Source organism: Apostichopus japonicus, chromosome 17 (genome assembly GCF_037975245.1).
Source record: "Apostichopus japonicus isolate 1M-3 chromosome 17, ASM3797524v1, whole genome shotgun sequence".
Classification (NCBI taxonomy): Eukaryota; Metazoa; Echinodermata; class Holothuroidea; order Aspidochirotida; family Stichopodidae; genus Apostichopus; species Apostichopus japonicus.
In genome coordinates this window covers 16,477,729-16,496,005 of record NC_092577.1, presented here as the reverse complement: position 1 = coordinate 16,496,005, position 18,277 = coordinate 16,477,729, and the positions used below count along the sequence as shown (strand labels likewise).

General features: G+C 41.8%; 1 long non-coding RNA gene across 1 annotated transcript; it reads right to left on the bottom strand.

Moving 5' to 3' along the window:
* Window positions 1-14,945: 14,945 nt before the first annotated feature.
* On the bottom strand, window positions 14,946-17,045 carry LOC139985072 (uncharacterized). Its single transcript, XR_011799273.1, has 2 exons — window positions 16,426-17,045; window positions 14,946-15,999 (listed from the first exon to the last, which is right to left on the bottom strand). It is a non-coding gene; the product is annotated as an uncharacterized lncRNA (long non-coding RNA).
* Window positions 17,046-18,277: the final 1,232 nt, after the last annotated feature.

Genomic DNA, 18,277 nt, shown 5'->3' with positions numbered 1-18,277 from the left:
ACATTCCGTTCTGCGTTGTTCCCCACCTCAATTGCCTTCTTTTTTCGTTCTTCCATTCGTCTAATATTTTCGTCGGCCGGTAATCTCTTCATCATTTCCGCAGTTGGTACAGTTCTAGTTGGAACGCACATGTCCGATACAAATTTAATATAACACGAAACCACTTCAGTCAGTTCGTTGAGCGTAGGGCAGGTTTCCGTGAAGATATTCCAGTCCGTAGAGGCTATGGTCTCACGAAGAATACATAAATTGTTGTCTCTAATGTCCCTTTCCCTTCTCCTGGGCCTCTGCTTGGTCTCTCTGTGCTTCTCCGTATACTTAGGCATGAGACAAATTGAGTAGTGGTCCGACGATCCGATGGGAGGTCGTCTTGTTGCCCTGTAGTAATGATTGTTGACATATACAGCGTCCAATATGGAATCAGATCGCGGGAAGGTAGCAAAGTCCACAAGGTTTTGAAAGTCCATTGCTTCGATTTATATCTCCCAATAGTATTATGCTGGAACGCGGGTTCTCCTTCATGATATCTGTCACTGCTCTCTTCAATTTCACATCGGCCAGAGAGAAATCCGCTGATGGCCTGATATAAACGTTAACAATAGTGATATTCGATATATCACAAGCAAGGAATCGTGGCCGGGTTCTCACAGCGAGTAACTCTATGTCCGGATCAGAGAGAGTGAGACAAACCTTGGGAATACCGATAGCCCATTCCTTGGAAATATACGTAACCCAGCCAGCAATCATAATTGGACCCCAAATGGGGCCCAAGTGGGCCCCAATTGGGCTTCCCAATAGGGCCCCATTCAGATTTGTTATTCCGTTCCACACAGGGCCCAATTGGGCCAAAAGATTGGGGCCCACGAGTGGCCCAAACTGGTCCCAGTTGGGCCAGACTAATTGGGGCCAATACCAATCCCATACGGGGACCAACCGGGCCAGCTGTCTGGGGCCCACCTGGGTCCCATTCTGGGCCCCAATCATTCTGGCCCACACAGAACCCATACTGTGCCCAATCAGGCTAACTGCATGGGGCCCAAATGGGACCCATTTCGGGCCCAGTTGACTGAGCTGGGCCCAACTGGGCCAAGTGTGTGGTCCAAATTTTAGGCCCAGCTGGTTCACTGTGGCTCTTGAAATAGTTCAGTTATATACAGGTTCACCACCTCTCAGCATGCAGGAAAGTGGCTGAAGGCCAAGTTTCAATCACGACCATGGGGTGGGGACGTAAAATAAGTCCTGGGAGAATGCAGGAAGTGTTTGTAAAAGTTCTATGTTTGTCTCAGCGTGAAAGTGTTAGTCGCCCCTATCATCCAACAGGACGAGAGAAGAGCTGGATATAGCTTGGTTGCACTTGGTCCCACATGTTATAGCAGGTTGTTGAATGGGGGTGAAGAACACTTGAACCGTTAATGTACTGTCGTGGCACAGCAGAGATTAATTGCCTCAGATCGAAATAAAAATAAAAGTATTCATGTGTACATTCATTGAAATATATTTCTCAAGAAGACAACGATGAAATCTAAACAATAATTCATAAACTCCATAATTACATTTTATTGTAAAGAAAAAATATGAAACTCTCACAAGTGAAACTATATGCATCTTAATTGGAGGGCACATTTTGGCATTTGGAGAATGAATAAAATGTCCAGGCAAACCCTGCAAATGTTAACGATGAGGGCAAGATGCGATATATTGCACATACTTATCAATTGAAAATGCAATGCCAATGTTGCTCAGGGCCAACAGTATGTATGCTAGATCATCCTCTGGATCAAATGGAATCATAAAAACATGGACTCATTTAAAATCATGACAGAAAACTGAACTTTTACTTTTTCTGGCAAGGTGAGAATAACATCTTCAATGTTTTATGACAAGATGCATAGTGTGCATGACTAGTGCATAGGTAATACAAAATATTACTACAGTAAATCTGTAATACACAAAAATATAACCTTTTGAATTTTTCCATCAAGAAATGATTTCTGTATGTGGTTCAAAACTGCAAAGAAGTTGGAACTGTTGAAGTTAAACGTGTCATCTAAATATAAAAAACAACTTAAGCAACTGTTGAAAGAAGTAAACCATGACATCATACTGTCAATGCTATTTACAGTGTTCATCTGGTAATTTGATAACTATCTCCAAAACTGCGAAACATATTCATGTGGGGTTTCAGCTACTGATAGAAGAAATTTTGCTCTATAGCATATACAGTAGTTTCATTCAGTGTTGGACTATCTTTAAATTGTATATATCGGATAATGCAGGTATCACCAGTGGCTGAGCTAGGGGTATTGGTTAAGGGGGGCAAGATTGGTCTGTAGGGGCGCTTTCGACACCACAGGTTAGCGCGGAGCGTACATAGATTTTTTGAGTAACTATACTTCCTACACCACCGGAAATGACCCTTTCCTGGCCTTGCTAATTTGCAAATAAACGAAGAATAAATAGGTGTCATCACCAACAATGTGACAAATGTCAATAGGTAGATGAGAGCGCAATAAAAAAGTAAATGATCGCGAATAATTAAAAAGTGGTAAAAAGCTGAAAAGGGCGTCAGCAGTCCATTTGAGTCCGCCCCCCTGACTGTATGGACGCTCCTCCGCCACTTGGTATCACATGATATCCTATGAGGGCTGTAGAATTCTTCTTCTATCATTCCTCCTGAGGTTGGTCTGGTTGCCTTTGCCTCCGTACATTTCTGTTACCATCCCTGTCTCGAGCTCCACTCAACCACTTTGATACGGCCTTTTCCGCCTCCTGTCTGTTGGTTCCAGACGTTGCATCGTTCTTCTTTACAGCTCCTGGGAAGATAAAGCGAGAATTCAATGTACTGTAAATCACACCCCACACATCAATCCCAATAAATACGGATGCTAAGGATACGTAAAATGAACATAAATTATATCTGATGCTTCATTGCATAATCAGTGACCTCTTGAATGTTTATGAACCACACTGTCAGTTTGCATTCATCCTAGTTATAGAAGTAAACCAGTCATGGTTCAAGGGGAACTACTCGTCAACTGCAAAATAAGCAAAGGATGAAAATTAGGTACAATATTGAGCATGGTGGACATCGAGAAGAAAAACACAACTGATCTGTGACGAATGTAGGAAGCTCCTGAATATGATGTAGCCCCTGACTAGACAGCAGCACATATGATAAAGGGAATTCCTGATGCACAAATGCTTGGATTTGCTGAGCATTATCATTAAAGGTGAAAGGTCAATCAATGACTTAATTCAGTCCCCGAGTTGACACATCTTCCATGTTAGAGTACTATGGTCACGTAGTTTATCGTCTTCAAACGTTCACAGATTGAAGAACAATACTTCAAAACCTACCTCTCTCTAATTTGGAGAACCACGCTGCTTGCATTGTTGTGTTGATTTAATTAATTACTTGTCTTGGGCATTCTCTTACTCTAGTGACATCATAGAGGGTCCTTCACGCAGGTTCATAATAGAACCTATTGTACACACTATCTGCTGCTATTTTGTACCTGGGCAGGAGAATTGAAAATGTGTTATGACTTTTGTGAACATTGGCATAGCCAGAGGGGGGCCATGCCCCCCCCCCCCAATGAAATTCTGGAAAAAATGGTAATAGAACCAAAAAAACTTCAAATGATGATAAATGTTGCACCAGATTGCATCTGAGGGTACCTAAAAATTCCCAAACAAATCCACCCCCTCCCCTTATACCCCTACCTCATAGTCCCCCAAACAAAAGTCCTGGCTATGTCAGTGGGAATTTCAACCCTAAACCACCCACTGAGAACACCTGAGTAACACCCCTAATATTTGGCCACCCCCAATCAAAAATCCTGGCTACTAGTGTTTGTGACGTTTCACTCAATCAAGATTATGAGTCTCTTGTAACAGGATTATAAAAATGTTATTTATCTCACTGGATTGCCATACAATGCATTGCACTGAGCATTAACAGTTCCATGTATCACAGCTGATGATGTCACAAGATCTATTGCATTAAAGTAGGTTTTCTTATTTCCACATGCAGTGACTGAAAAATGGCACAGAGCTTGGCTTTTCTTAATATACCCATAGTAAGTATTAGGCCAAATTCCGGTCTACATGTCCATAGAGACTTGTAATCCAATTTGTTTGGTTGCAATTTGATCTGCACTTTTAAAATGAGACACATTTCAGGCTACTTGACCTTGTTATGTGACCTGTCACCTCAACAACATGTGAAGGAACATGTCTTGCACATGTGATCCAAGTTTGGTTGCAATCAGTGTTTGTGTGAATAAGATATGAACAAAACAAATTATACACCTTCAACACAAATGACCTTTGCCCTTCTTATGTGACCTTTGACTTAATTAACATATCAAAATACCCATACTGCACCTTTGATTTAAGTTTGGTTGCAATTAGTGTTTGGATGAATGAGATATGAATGACGCAAAAAGTGTGTACCAAAAGTTTGACACACACATACACACACACACAAACAGACACACGAAGGATGCAGCCATTAGGTCTACTCCTACGGACGACCTAATAATATACAATAAAAAAAAACAAAGCAGTTAAAACAATAAAGCACATTACAAAATATTAAAACCAGTGATCGGACTTTGGTTTCATGAAATTTGACATCTTCACAGAATGAAGACTTAAGCAATATTCTGTATGCTTCTGCTGCAATGCATCCTACTTTGAAAAGCAAATTAGGCTAAGTGATTGAATTGCTACAAAATATCAGCATTATCATGCTCAATCAGTCTGGCAAACTGTGCATTACTTCTGCATACATATGAATAATACTGCCAATTGTTTGTGCCATCCTTTGCCACAATTATTTCAGGTATTTTTTTAAAACTTACCATGTACGACTTGGAACAGCTTTGTTTCTCCAAATGCCACCTTTCTATTGCGCCCAATGAAGTTTGTTTGCAATGCCAGCTGTGTGTCCATGATGTACGTCATTATCCGCTTCGTCGTTTCCTGGACAGTTCTGCCTCCCAAATCTGCGAGGAAGTTTCCCTGGAAGAAAGAAAAGACAACAAATGATTGACAAAGTAATTGTCATCTTAATTTAACATAGGATTTTTTTAAAGATCATATAAAAGATTCCAAGTTTGTACAGAAGATGTAAAAATGTCTGCCCTCGAAGCCTCGCAGTTCCCTCAACAAATTTCCAAGTCAGTTATTATCACAGACATGTGCAAGTTATGAATGTGGATAGTTCAGTTGGACTACTGAACAATAGGTTGTCAGTTTGAATCCTCACAGATCGCAAAGCTTTTCTGTTGTACTCTACGTCTAGGCATTCTATATACATGGCTCCTCTCTACCCAGGTAGTAATTGGGAACCTGAAAATAACTTAATTATACACAGGGATATCCATATCCAAGGGGTAGCAGGGTCACATGTGTATTGCAGTGACCTGGGTGGCACTATTGAGCTGGTGAGAAAACATGTTATGACAACAATACTGAGAACAAAATTATATTCAAAGATGCTCAGTTCAGGCAAAAAACAGACACAAAACTCATAATTCTAGTGAAAGTAGGGATGAAGCATAAAATGTTCGAGAATATATGTTTAAAGTCTAGACCCATCTGCAGTTGTCATGTAATGGAAAGCAAAGGGAAACAAACAATTCCCAGAGAGCAAGCATGGTTCATGTCAAGTTGGTATAATTCCAGTGAACGAACATGGGACAGAGGACCTTGCCATTCTACCGCCTCTGCCATCTGTACTTCCAGAGATGCAAGAGGGTACAGACTGTACCGTATGGCAGTCAGACTGCAAATTATTCAAGTTTGCATGCACCTCTCCAAGGCTCCAAATTTAACAATTGGGTAAGTTGGGTTAATTATTAGTTAGTTTCTCAGTTACTTTAGGGGTAGCCCACTTGTAGAAAATATGATTAGCCCTGGTGCCTCAATATTACCAACTCAAAGATACCGTAACCAGAGACTTGGTCTTTTCCTTGGTCTCTCCATTTTTAACACTCGAGGTAGCATAGTTTTATATAAAAATATTCACATCACAAAGTGTCATGTGATACCGCTTAAAATTAACCCTGATAAACCCTTATCATGCTAGCCGAGCTGAGCCTGCAGGTACATCCAATTACTGGTTGAAGCACATCTTGTAACTTCCAGGAGAGACAAATAACTGCCACGTCTGGTGATGCTCATTGATGGCCTGTACGTCTCCATTGTCAATAGCTCTTGCCATGTCTGTGATGAGGGTTACATGAGCACCATCCAACCAATGCAGTCTCTCACCTGTTCTTTATCATTTTCATTATTGTTAACAATTATACCTGCAATACCTATGATGCAATTAAAGATGAATGCACTTACCAACCCAGTTTGGAATGCTGGGTCAGCCAACTTCTCTTCAAATGAAGTCAACTCCGCAGGTGTCTTCAGTGGGAGAGATGCACCATCTGGTAGGGTAAAATCTTGGGCACTGGTTCTTCCTTCTTGAGCAAATTCTTCAACAGGCCTCCATGAACTCTTTGGATCTCTCTTATGTCCTCGAGAAGTCTGAGGACTTTTTTGCAAGAAGGCCTTGTTAGTGGTCGGCCTCTCATGGTCACTGGTTGGGGTAGCTGTGGCCCCGACTGTTGTGTGAGGGGTGATCCTGACTGGTGTGAGAGGGGTGATCCTGACTGGAGTGCAAGGGAGAGGTTAGTAGTGATTTTTCTGTATGCTTTGTTGCTCTCTGTATGCCCAACCTGGGTTAGGGATCTGCTGTTGTTTGCCGCTGTCATGTTTTCGATGGGGACGTCTGGAGGGCAGAGGATGTTGTCCCCCTCGAGCAAAGTGACATTAGGTTGCGCATGGAGGCGGACCGTGCACGGCTTCCCGACACAGCCTTTCGTAGACGCTGGCGGAAGCCTGTCTACTATCGGGACGGCGTTCCCCGGATGAAATTTGGAGTGAGTTAGTTGTTGGTGTAGGGGTTGTGTGGTCGTTACATAATATGGGTTGGTTTCTATTTGTGGTTTGGGCTTGGCTTTTTCGGGCCGGTTTGTACTGTTTTTGTTTTTTGGCTTCTGTTGGCCTTTGGGTACGTGTCCTTTTCGCGTCACGTTAAACGCTGCGTTAGTGAGAGATTTGTGTTTGTGGGTTTCAGTGGGGTTTTGGTTGTTGTTGTTTTACAGACCGGGATTAGTTTGGTTCTTTTGACCTTTGGTCCGTGTCCGTTTTCTTAGCACGTAAAAAGCACACTGTTCAGGTGATCCACTGGATTCTTTCCACTGACAATTATGTCATCCAGATACGGTCTACACATTGGTATGTCACCTAAGAGTGATTCCATGGTCCTCTGAAACAAGGCTGGCGCTGAAGCAATCCCGAAAGGTACACGTGTGTACTGAAACAATCCGCGATGGGTATTGGCTGTTGTATAATTTCTCGCTTTTGGTTCCAGTTCAATCTGATGATAAGCATGTGACAGATCCAGTTGTGCTTTTTACGTGCAAAGAAACGGACACGGACCAAAGGTCAACAAAAGCAAAAACAATCCCAGTCTGTTTAACAACCACCAAAAACCCAACTGAAAACCCACAAACAGAAATCTCTCACTAACCCACAAATGTATAAAATATAGCGTTTAACGTGACAAGGACACGGACCCAAAGGCTAACAGAACCAAAACAATAAAGCTCCACAAACCAGCCCCAAAAAGCTAACACCAAACCACAAACAGAAAACCCCCAACCCATATTATGTAAGGACCACACAAACCCCCCAACCCACACATAACAACTAACTGAAATTCATCCGGGGTACGCCGTCCCGATAGCAGACGACAGGCTTGCGCATTACCTGCGAAATTTTCCCAATACGGGTCTTTTCAAGCCCCTAACAGTATTCCCCCTTTTCTTACGAGGGAGCAGAGTTCCTAACTCCTCGTCAACCTTGATCGAGTGGACCTCCCTGTCAGGAACAGGAGGTCCACTAGCGACCATCGTGTCCGGTATAGCGGAAGCGGCTGCGGGTAGGGTGGAAGGGCCACTCGAGTCAATGAGATCAGTGGCCTGTTTTGTCTCATCAAACCAATCGGAGGACTCCTTAGCCACAACTAATAAGGCTGTAGTGCAGTCCTCCATTGGCGAGTCAGAATCTGGGCCACTTAATGTCACTTGGGCCGGTTGACTCGGGGCCCGACTAGTATCACCGATAGCGGGCGTAGCTACCGGTGAACCAGTACAAGCGGCATCCTGCGCCGCGTGCCACTCCGCTAGTACCATCTCCGCCGTTTTGTCCTGCTCTGCCTCAGTGGGCAGTCTCGGCAAGTTCGATCAGGGGAGAGGTCGGACACGAAAGGGGGAACAAAGCCTCCATCGGGGCGCTAGTGTCGGACACTGGGGCGATGACAGGAGCATCATGTGGTACGGTGTCAGAGGCCGGGACAGGGACCGCTTCAACCACGCCCGTAGCCACTCTCGCGGCGTATGAGCGGTCTGGGCATAAACGGGCGAGATGGCCCGTTTTCCCAGACGAGTTGCAAACGATATCCCCTTTACACTCGGCCAGGGTATGCCCAACATGTAAACAGCGGCTACACCGCTTGTTCGGGCACAACCTGGCCTCATGCCCTTCCAGCCCACACCTCCAACAAGTGCGAGGCTGGCCCGGGTATGCAATGTGGGCCCTGTGCCCATTAGCCCACAAGGTAGAGGGGATATCGGACTTGAGTTCGATTCTTACTCGTCTAGTCCCGGTCTTGACACCTTTACATTCAAGGTCACTTTCCCAAAACGCCCCAGTGTCCGCACAACAACCTGTTCAGACATGTCCAGAGGGAGATGGAGGACTGTCACCCACACCGAACTGTCATACGGTGTGACCTTCAGTCCCTCAACTCCCTCCAACACATGGACGCCTCGGACGCGGGCAGCCTCCGAGGTAAACCGTACATCAAACAATTCATACCACGGAGAGGTTTACGCTGAAGCGCGTCAACCTCTCCAGGGACCTTTAAACCAACAGAACGCAAAACTGAAAAAACTTGTACGGGGACGACCTTAGCCTCCCCCGAAAAACTCAACAATACGATTTTGCTGTCACGGCGAGCCGCCATGACAGCTAGGGGTGTGGCAAAGCCACGCACCTATACACAAACCAAAGCGAAACAAACCCAAAACACACAAACTACACTAAAACAAACTGTAAACTAATGAAGGGCCAACGTAAAAACACAATAAAGGTGTGGTCAACGAAAGGTGGAGAGCAGCCGAAAACACGTCCGCACTCCACGAGAACTGAACTGAACTCTGAACTGAACAGATCCAGTTTGGAGTACTGTTGACCTTGTAAATCTTGCATCAAATCTTCAAGTGTTGGTACAGGATACTGTTGACATGTCAACACCATATTGGCTGTTAATTTATAGTTACCACATAACCGTACCTTGCCATTCGGTTTGTTTACTACAACTAAGGGGCATGCATAATCTGAAAATGCTACTGGTTCTATGATACCTCGCATTTGCAGGTCATCTAGATTTTCATCTGTCTTGTGTCTCATAGCATAGGACACTGGTGCTGCTCTGAAAACCTTCAAGTTTACCAGTTTGACTAGAATCAAACACCTTTGCATGACTACTGATTAGTGCTTCCAACTTATCTTGTGTACTGGCTGCAGTTCGGGTGTGATGGACTTGGATTGTTGGGTTTACTGATTCCTTAATAAAAGAACAGGAAAGTGCACACACGTAAATGCTTGTGTAGTTTCTGTTCTCTATCGAGGGGAATGGGTGATACACACCCGACGATGATTGCCCAATTACAATCTCGTTGCAAGGAAACGGGGGTTGAGAGCGTATCAGTCGTTCGGTAGTTTGGTTTTCGTGCCCAGGTTCTATCCTGGGTGAAAGAAAAAAAGAAGATTCCTTAATATGTAACTTTGGAACACTGAGGCTAATACCTAACTCTCTAATCCAGTCTCTACCCAAGAGAGATACTCCCTCTTTAACAATAAGTATGGCAATTGCTTGGATTTCCCTAGGTGCAAAACCCTAACTTTGGTTTCACCTACAATGGGCAATGAAGTTCCTGTATAAGTGCTAAAACTTACGTCTGACTTGCTTACTTCCTTTAGGCTTCCAATACCTTGAAAGGTTTCCTGAGATACAATTGACCAGGGGCTACCTGTGCCTACCTCAAATAACAGTCTTTCCATTCACATTAGGTGAAATGTAGAAAGGCTTATTTCTACCTAAATGATTAACTTGGCTGTGCATATCCTCCTCTAGATGACTAATTTCCTAAGTCACCTGTTGGTTTTCTGGTGTTTGCTCGAGGCTTTGCTCATTTAGGTGATAGACTCGGCTTTTTTGCTTTTGCTGATAAGCTTTTACTGACTCACATTGTGACTTTGTATGTCCCTTCCTATGCATAGCATTTGTAGCATTCCTTATACCTGAAGTGACATGTTCTAGGTAAGTGCTGACCTCCACACCTCCAACATTTGAGTGCAGTTTCCCGGGCTTGGCTTTTGTTTTGCTGCTGGTACTGCTGAGGCTTAGCTTTAGGCTTAGTAAACACCTTATTAACATTTTTGGCTGTGGATTTGCTTTGCCTATTTGCCTGATGTTTTCCACATCTCTTTGAGCCATTTCCATTGCTGTAGCAATTTTATATGCCTTAGCAAATGTTAAACTCGTTCCACTGAGGAGCTTTCGCTGTATAGCAGTGTCTTTCACACCAACCACCAAACGATCCCTGAGCATAGTATTTAGGTCTTTAAAATCGCACCCATCACTCAACTGTCGCAAATTGGCAACAAACTGAGAAATAGTTTCATTTGCTTTCTGGCTGCACGTATAAATCGATAGCGCTGCACTATTTCTGTAGGCTTAGGCCAAAAATGATTTTTTAGCGCGTTTACGCATTCACCATAATTTTTGACACTTGGTTTATCTGGCTGCAATAATGCCCTAAATGTATGATAAGCTTTACTACCAATACTGGTTAGTAACACTGAGCGTTTCTTACCATAATCCGTTACATCATTTGAATCAAAGCAAGCACCTAACACCTCTGTATACTCTTCAAAATTACTGAAGTTTTCTATCAGCCGCGTCACACCAATTGTCCATGGTTACACAATATTCCCTTTTTGGTTCCTTGCTTTAGCAAAAGGACCCTATGTAGTCAGGTTGGCGTGTGTGTGTGCATCTGTGACACTTGCTCAATAAGGGAAAGTTGGATTGAGGCCAAACTTGGACCATAGACCCGCCATATGGAGAAGGTGTGCTCTATTGTTTTTGGTGCCCACAAAGGTCACCAAAGGTCAGTTATGGTCCAAAAACCCAAAACATTAAAACTGCAATAACTCCCAGTGCCTATGTGCTACAAGGTTGATATTTTGGGACAAGTTGTGAACTGGTTAGGGGAACATTTTTAAACTTAACGGTCATGTGATCTGAGGTCATCAAAGGTCCATTAATGTTAAAAAACTAGTATTTTTGCGATAACTTGAGAACGAATTGTCCGTTAGGGTTGGGAGTTGCTTCAATGTAATCCAATTGTCGACCCGCATCTGGGTGAGCCTTGACCTCAATTTCACCTCTGGTGACCTTTAAGTGTTTTTGGGATTTTTACAGTTTCGATGCTATTTTCAGATGTCAAAGGTACCTTCCGATCATAAATGTCAATAGGTTGACCCCTGTGTGACCTTCGTGTGCGAAGTTATACAAGGTCAGAGTTAATTTTCAGACATTGAATGCAATAACTCCCAGTGCCTAGCAGTGACACGGTTGATATTTTGGGACAGTTGCAAATGGCATAGGGGTATATTTTCAAACTTAACGGTCATGTGATCCGAGGTCACCAAAGGTCAATTAATGTTAAAAAAAAACATTTTTGGGGAGAACATGGGCACAGAAAAAATGTTTTAATTTTTATAGTTTTGATGCTCTAGTTAGGTCTCACCGATCAAAAATGTCAATTGGTTGACCCCCGGGTGACCTTTGTGTGTGAAGTTATACGAGGTCAAAGTTAATATTCAGACATTTAGTGCAATAACTCTCATTGCGAAGGTGTGACACTGTTCATATTTTGGGACAAGTTGCAAATGGCATAGGGGAATAATTTCAAACTTAACGGTCATGTGATCCGAGGTCACCAAAGGTCAATTAATGTTAAAAAAGTAGTATTTTTGGGGGAGAAAATGGGCAAAGAAAATTTTTTTGCATTTTTACACTTTTCATGCTCTAGTTAGGTCTCACCGATCAAAAATGTAAATTGGTTGACCCCCGGGTGACCTTTGTGTGTGAAGTTATGTATACAAGTTCAAAGTTAACTTTTTAGACATATAATGCAATTAACTCCCAAGGTGTGACATGGTTGATATTTTGGGACAAGTTGTGAATGGGGTGGTGGAACATTTTCAAACTTAACGGTCATGTGATTTGAGGTCACCAATGTTATCATATCTGTTGACCCGCTTGTAGGTGACCTTATATTTCTGACATTTTCGACGCCATATTCAGATCTCAAAAGTGCCTTCTGATCAAAAATCTCATCACAATTTGTGATCACAAAAGTGTTGGCTATAGTGTTGGTACTTTGTAGGACCACAATTACTTGGACTATTTGAGGGGGAATAAACAAAAGATAACTCGGTCTATACTGGGGGGGGGGAAGAGGAAACGTGCTAATCCGTTAATCCCAAGGGATTAGTCGGAATCAGCTAGCAGGTAAGAGGATCTACAGTTCTTACATCCTGTTCAGGGTGACCTTTCGCTCGCCACATAAAAAAATATTATGTGTATTGTCATATACCCCTACGCAAAGAACCACAGTGCCCTTGGGCTCTTGTTGCCTTTGCCTTTTATTACTGGGTGTGCTGCCCTCACTCGCTTAGGATATACTCGCTAGACAGCCAGCTAACCAAAAAATGACGCAAAGACAGATGCAGCTTCTGAATTTCCCCTGGTTAAACTATGAAACAAGATAAATGATGCAAAATAATACTACAGCTTTACAAGATTACTAAACTAAATACGATAATGATTGTACTCAGAACAGTGACGTGCTAACAATGTCGGTTATGATTAATATAGCATAACTACGACTGAGTATGAAAGAGACGAGGATAAAGTAGGTTACCTCTAATAGCAATACTACAAAAATGTACCTTCAGATTAACATAATGATCTATCCGATAACACCCTTGAACTTGAAAATAGAAACTACAAAGGCTGAATATTAAGTAAATTAATTAGAACATGAAGTATATACTGTTAGGTCTGATACGTAACAAAGATTTGATACCCATGTGATATAAACGGTGAGCAAGCACATAGCACGTAACTGTGCTCTAATGGTACATACTAAGTCTAATGGTACATACTGAGTTGCCGATAAATAAGGTGATTAAATAATCCTAATAAGTGGTCCTATATAATCCTAAATAATCCTAAATAGTCCTAAATAATCGTAATAACGACCTAAACAGTTGATGACACCTTAGTGAAAGGTAATTTCCAACATTCTAGAAAACAAAGAAAACAGTACTTACGAACTATTAATTTGCCAGGACAAAAACTGTAAACACAAAATAGAGGCTGGTAGGCGAATAAAACAGTGTTGCCACCAATACATAAAACTGGATACTGCAGTGTACCTGCTAAAACAAACTGTTACAAACAACTGAACTAATGTGAAATATTACAGGAAAAGCTGAGGGAGAAAATCTAATATATGACCATACACAGCTTTTTACGATCATAGACAGAAAGGAATGTCGCACAGTGGCCGGACTAATGTGACCCCTGAGACCATATGGGCAGACCAGAGGTGTGGCTAAAAATATATTAAAGAGGCCATGACACGAAAAATCCAACTCATCGAGAGTAACTTCCTCTGAATCTATGAGAAAATCTATGTTCAAAACTACCCCTCAACACCTTGAAAACCTCAAGGACTAATTAGTAATTAACGTTTTAATATTCGCATCCGAAAATAGATATCTGAGAATGCGATTTCACAACAAGACAATGATGACGTCATGTTAGGAACACACGTGCAAAGCCCAGGCATGTATCGGATGCGCGACGATCATACCGTTCCATGTACAGTACACGCACATTTACACTGATAGAACAACCACTGTATTACGCTATATCGTTAGTAATTTCAAGTTTTTTTTACAACTGTTGTAAACTATCCGAGAGAAATGCCGGTCCGTTGTGTTGTTGGGGGCTGCATAAATATCATTACCCATGCAATTAGCCTTCATCCATGGCTGAAGGACGAAAAAACACGGCGATTATGACCAAGTTAGTGCACAACACCAGCGCCGATTTCACTGGGCCTAGCCAGTATGCAGCTCCGAATGAAGCGAACACTTCACGGAAGCATACTACGATCCCTCCTTTTTGTTATGAAATAAAACAAATGGACTTTAACGGTTCGACATAAAAGAGTCATTCTTCTGTCAAGTAATCCACAAAAAACTACTCTGAAGACCAGATCGGGGAACAGGAAACCTCCAATGGGGCAAGTGGCGATCCTTAGGAGGTAGCGCGCTGAGCACTAGTAGTACTATAGTATTAGCGTTACTACACTGAAGTCGCAATAGACGAAGAGATTTTACTGTATCATCTAAATTAACACCCCCTTCATTGCTTTATTGTATACTAATAAGCTATGAGGTTAGCTTCAGAAGCGATGGGTTACATCTTCTTGTGAACAAATCTCAGTGCCCCAATTTATTTCTGGAATATGCTGGATCAGTTAGTTATAGCAATAATTTCTTATTCCTATTCCAGGAAAACCATTTTTTATGTTGTGGAGGGAGTGGGGGTAATGGGGATGGGTGAAAATACTAGGTAGGTAAAAAGATTTTATTCCAAAGGGTGTTTAATTAAATCTCAAAGCGATTTATTTTAAAGTCACAGAGCCAAAAATTCACACAACATAGTTCAAGTGTTAAATCATTGAACAAAATTTATTCAATATCAGTTCTAGACAGTCATTCTGGACAATCTGAACTAACATTAACAACAATCATTGTATTATATGACATAAAAGTAAAACTGTACTTTCCATAAACATTATCATTCTTAAATTACACTAATGTAATTTGTGACATCAAAGGAGGTTAAAAGAAAACAACTTACATGAATTTTTTGGCTTTAAGCCTACAAAGCAGTTGCATGTCCATCGCTATCAATCGTTGTTGTGACAAATTAATTAGAATAATCCAGAAGCAAATACAATAAAGGGTTATTTAAACCAAGAAACACTGCACGAAGTAACTCACATGCAAAAATGTTACACAAGCACGACGACACGTACAACACTGATGGGCAATGTGAAACACAGCATCACACGCATTAAAACAATCGAAGACCATTAACAGGGTGTACTGCTGAGTTTTTGAAGAAAGACTACAAAACAAACCAACTGCTGCTGAAGAAACAAAGTCTAAACATTCAAGAGTTCTGCTGCCTCCATTGGTCTTTATTATGACTTTTCTGTCAAATATCATTGGTGATATGGATATTTTGGCTTCCAGATTAAAGGTACGAATCAAACGTCTGGGAGGTAAATGCCCCTAAAAAGGTCAATGTCCGTTCCCTTATGCACATATTATATGACATCACCGTCACGCCAATACTTGTGTCCAAATGCTTCAAAACATGCCTTTTCTTTCATTGTTGATGTTGGGTCTGGAAAATAACCTTTCATCCTGAATTAAAAGTCTTGAATTTCAATATATCAACACTGAGGGAACCCTGACGGATTGATAATCCAACACAATCGTAGTTTAGAAAAGGTGTTTCTGGAGGAATTTCTCAACCAAGGCTTCCTATACAATGAGTTTTCTCCTGGCAACTTGAATCCAGTGTAATGACCATTGGCTGGAAAAAAACTTCTGATCCTTTGGACTGCACATGATGGTAGCACAACCCTGACGTGTCTTGCTAGGAACCCCAAGTATCATTGAACCTGTTGACCGTAGGCTATGTATCTGTACTGCCTGGGAAAAAATTTATGAAAGTTCAAAATGTATTAATGTTGGCCATGATGTCCACAATAACAAGCAGGCATACAATGTACAGTTATGATTACATTTGTTGTGATTTTACACCTTCCGTGTATCATGAAACATTCTTTTGTTTCAGAAAATTGATTTGCAAAACTCCAGGCTAAAGTACTAGCCAAGTAATAATGAGTATGAAATAACACATATGCCTACCTAGCATGGCTGCATAATGCAACTTACATCCCCGAGCCAAACTTTCAGTATGCAACCAACCCTACTAGTACTACACACTCTACATATGGGTTGTAAGTTACCGTAACACAACGCACAATACGGTTTAGGGTGTTCCGCGAATTCCAACAACACATGCACAAAATGGACTGGATTTTGTTTTTAAATGCTTCGTTAATAAATTCTTACCACGTTGTATGTTCCTTGCAATGGTTTCGAACGGATTTCTTCTTCGATATGTTGTGGAGCTTCAATTTCGGCTCGTTTAACAGGCTCGAACTGATACGGTTCTAACACCTCCGCTCCACCCTCAACGTTCGGTTCAATATTGGAATGATCATCGCCTTCACTCTCTGCTTCGAATATGAGAAAGGGCACTCTAATTATAGCCCAATTTCACTGCCTAGTGAAGAACCATTATCACTTTGAACTTCGGTTGCCGCAATTGGTTCTGGATCCGCCATTTCACAGGAAATTTTGATTTGATATCGCACTTGTGATCGGTGTTTTGTTTAGTAACTACTAGTGGTATGTGTACTTGTCTACTGTGTACGTGAATGGTATGTTCGGAGGATCGGTAAGCAGCGACAACAAATGTGTTCAAAACGTGACGTCACATGACGTCATGCGAATCGGAAAATTTTCGAGTAAACAAAGTTTCAAACGCCGAAAAGGGTAAATTCATTCTCAATTTTCGACTTGAAAAATCCAGTTTTAAACTGGCAGATTGGTTGATACATGTTCTAGAGAACATTCTTTGATGGATCCCAAAAATATAGGACTTTGAAATTTTCGTGTCATGGCCACTTTAAAGGGCATGACACTGGGTAAGTAATAAATAATAGTCCTATGCTCAAATACCAAATTTGCTAAACAATTTGTAAGGCTGTAGGCTAGGCTACTGTAATTGGCTACACAATCACTAAGGCTAGGAATATAGGCTATATATTTCATATAACAGTATAGGCTCGGATGTGCATTTATGTAATCTAGGCTAGCTACCTAATTTAGGCTTTGCCATACTGTATACTACTTGAATATATTTTAGGCCAATGTGATATACATTGAAGTATTGTAGGCTAGGCTGTTTGCAATATCACATAATTATTTTTACCAAAATATTACTCCAGTTCAGTTTTTTTTTCTCTATATAAATTCTTACCTTGGGGTCCTCAAAAGTCTTCAAAGTCCACTTTCGTTGGTAAATAATGCCAGTCTTCCGTTGTCTTCCAAGGCAAGCAACGTCGGTGCACTGACATCTGCAACGCCAACATCATTGAATCTGACCAGTTCACAGTCATCGGGTTCGGCTGGGCATTCGGCTGCATTTCTTCACGAACAATTTTTTGGGTTGTTGACTTCAGTTTGAACGAACAAAATAGTCCCATATTGCACTTGATCACTTTAACATGTGTCGCAGTTACATTTCTTTTGTTGTCAAACATTTTCAAACTGTTCCTTCGCTGTGGTTAGAGATAATATTTGTCAGTTCCAACGCAATCGATTCGTCGTTATAACGTTAGGTCACACGTTATTCTGCGTTTAGTCCGAAGGGGAAAAATGTGCTACAACTACCAAATGTCCCAAACCAAGTACACCCGCTCCGTCAAAAGCTGCAGCTTCTAGCATGTGTCATCTCAGGGAGAGATTCAGACGTAGTAACATTCCAGAGGAATGTAACATTCCAGAGTTGACAGTTGGCTTTCGTGGAGTGCAGACGTGTTTTTCGCTCTCGCTCTACATCTGATAACTGTTTTTTCACTGTACTGTGCTATACTTCCCGCCAGGCGGGTGTGCGCCAGTTCGTATATCGTTATCGTATATAGTCATCGTATATTGTATTTTATCCAACCTATCTTTAGTTTGTTTTGTTACTCCTCTGTGGCCCAGCCACCTTCGGTATCATGGCATCGCGCCGTGATTCCAAAATTGTTAAGTTAACCTTCACCGGTGAACAAGCGGTTCCACCGGTGCAAGTTTTTAGTATTTTAAAGAGTAAGGGTGTTGTTGTGCCTGGAGAGGTTGATGCGTTGCAAGCTCT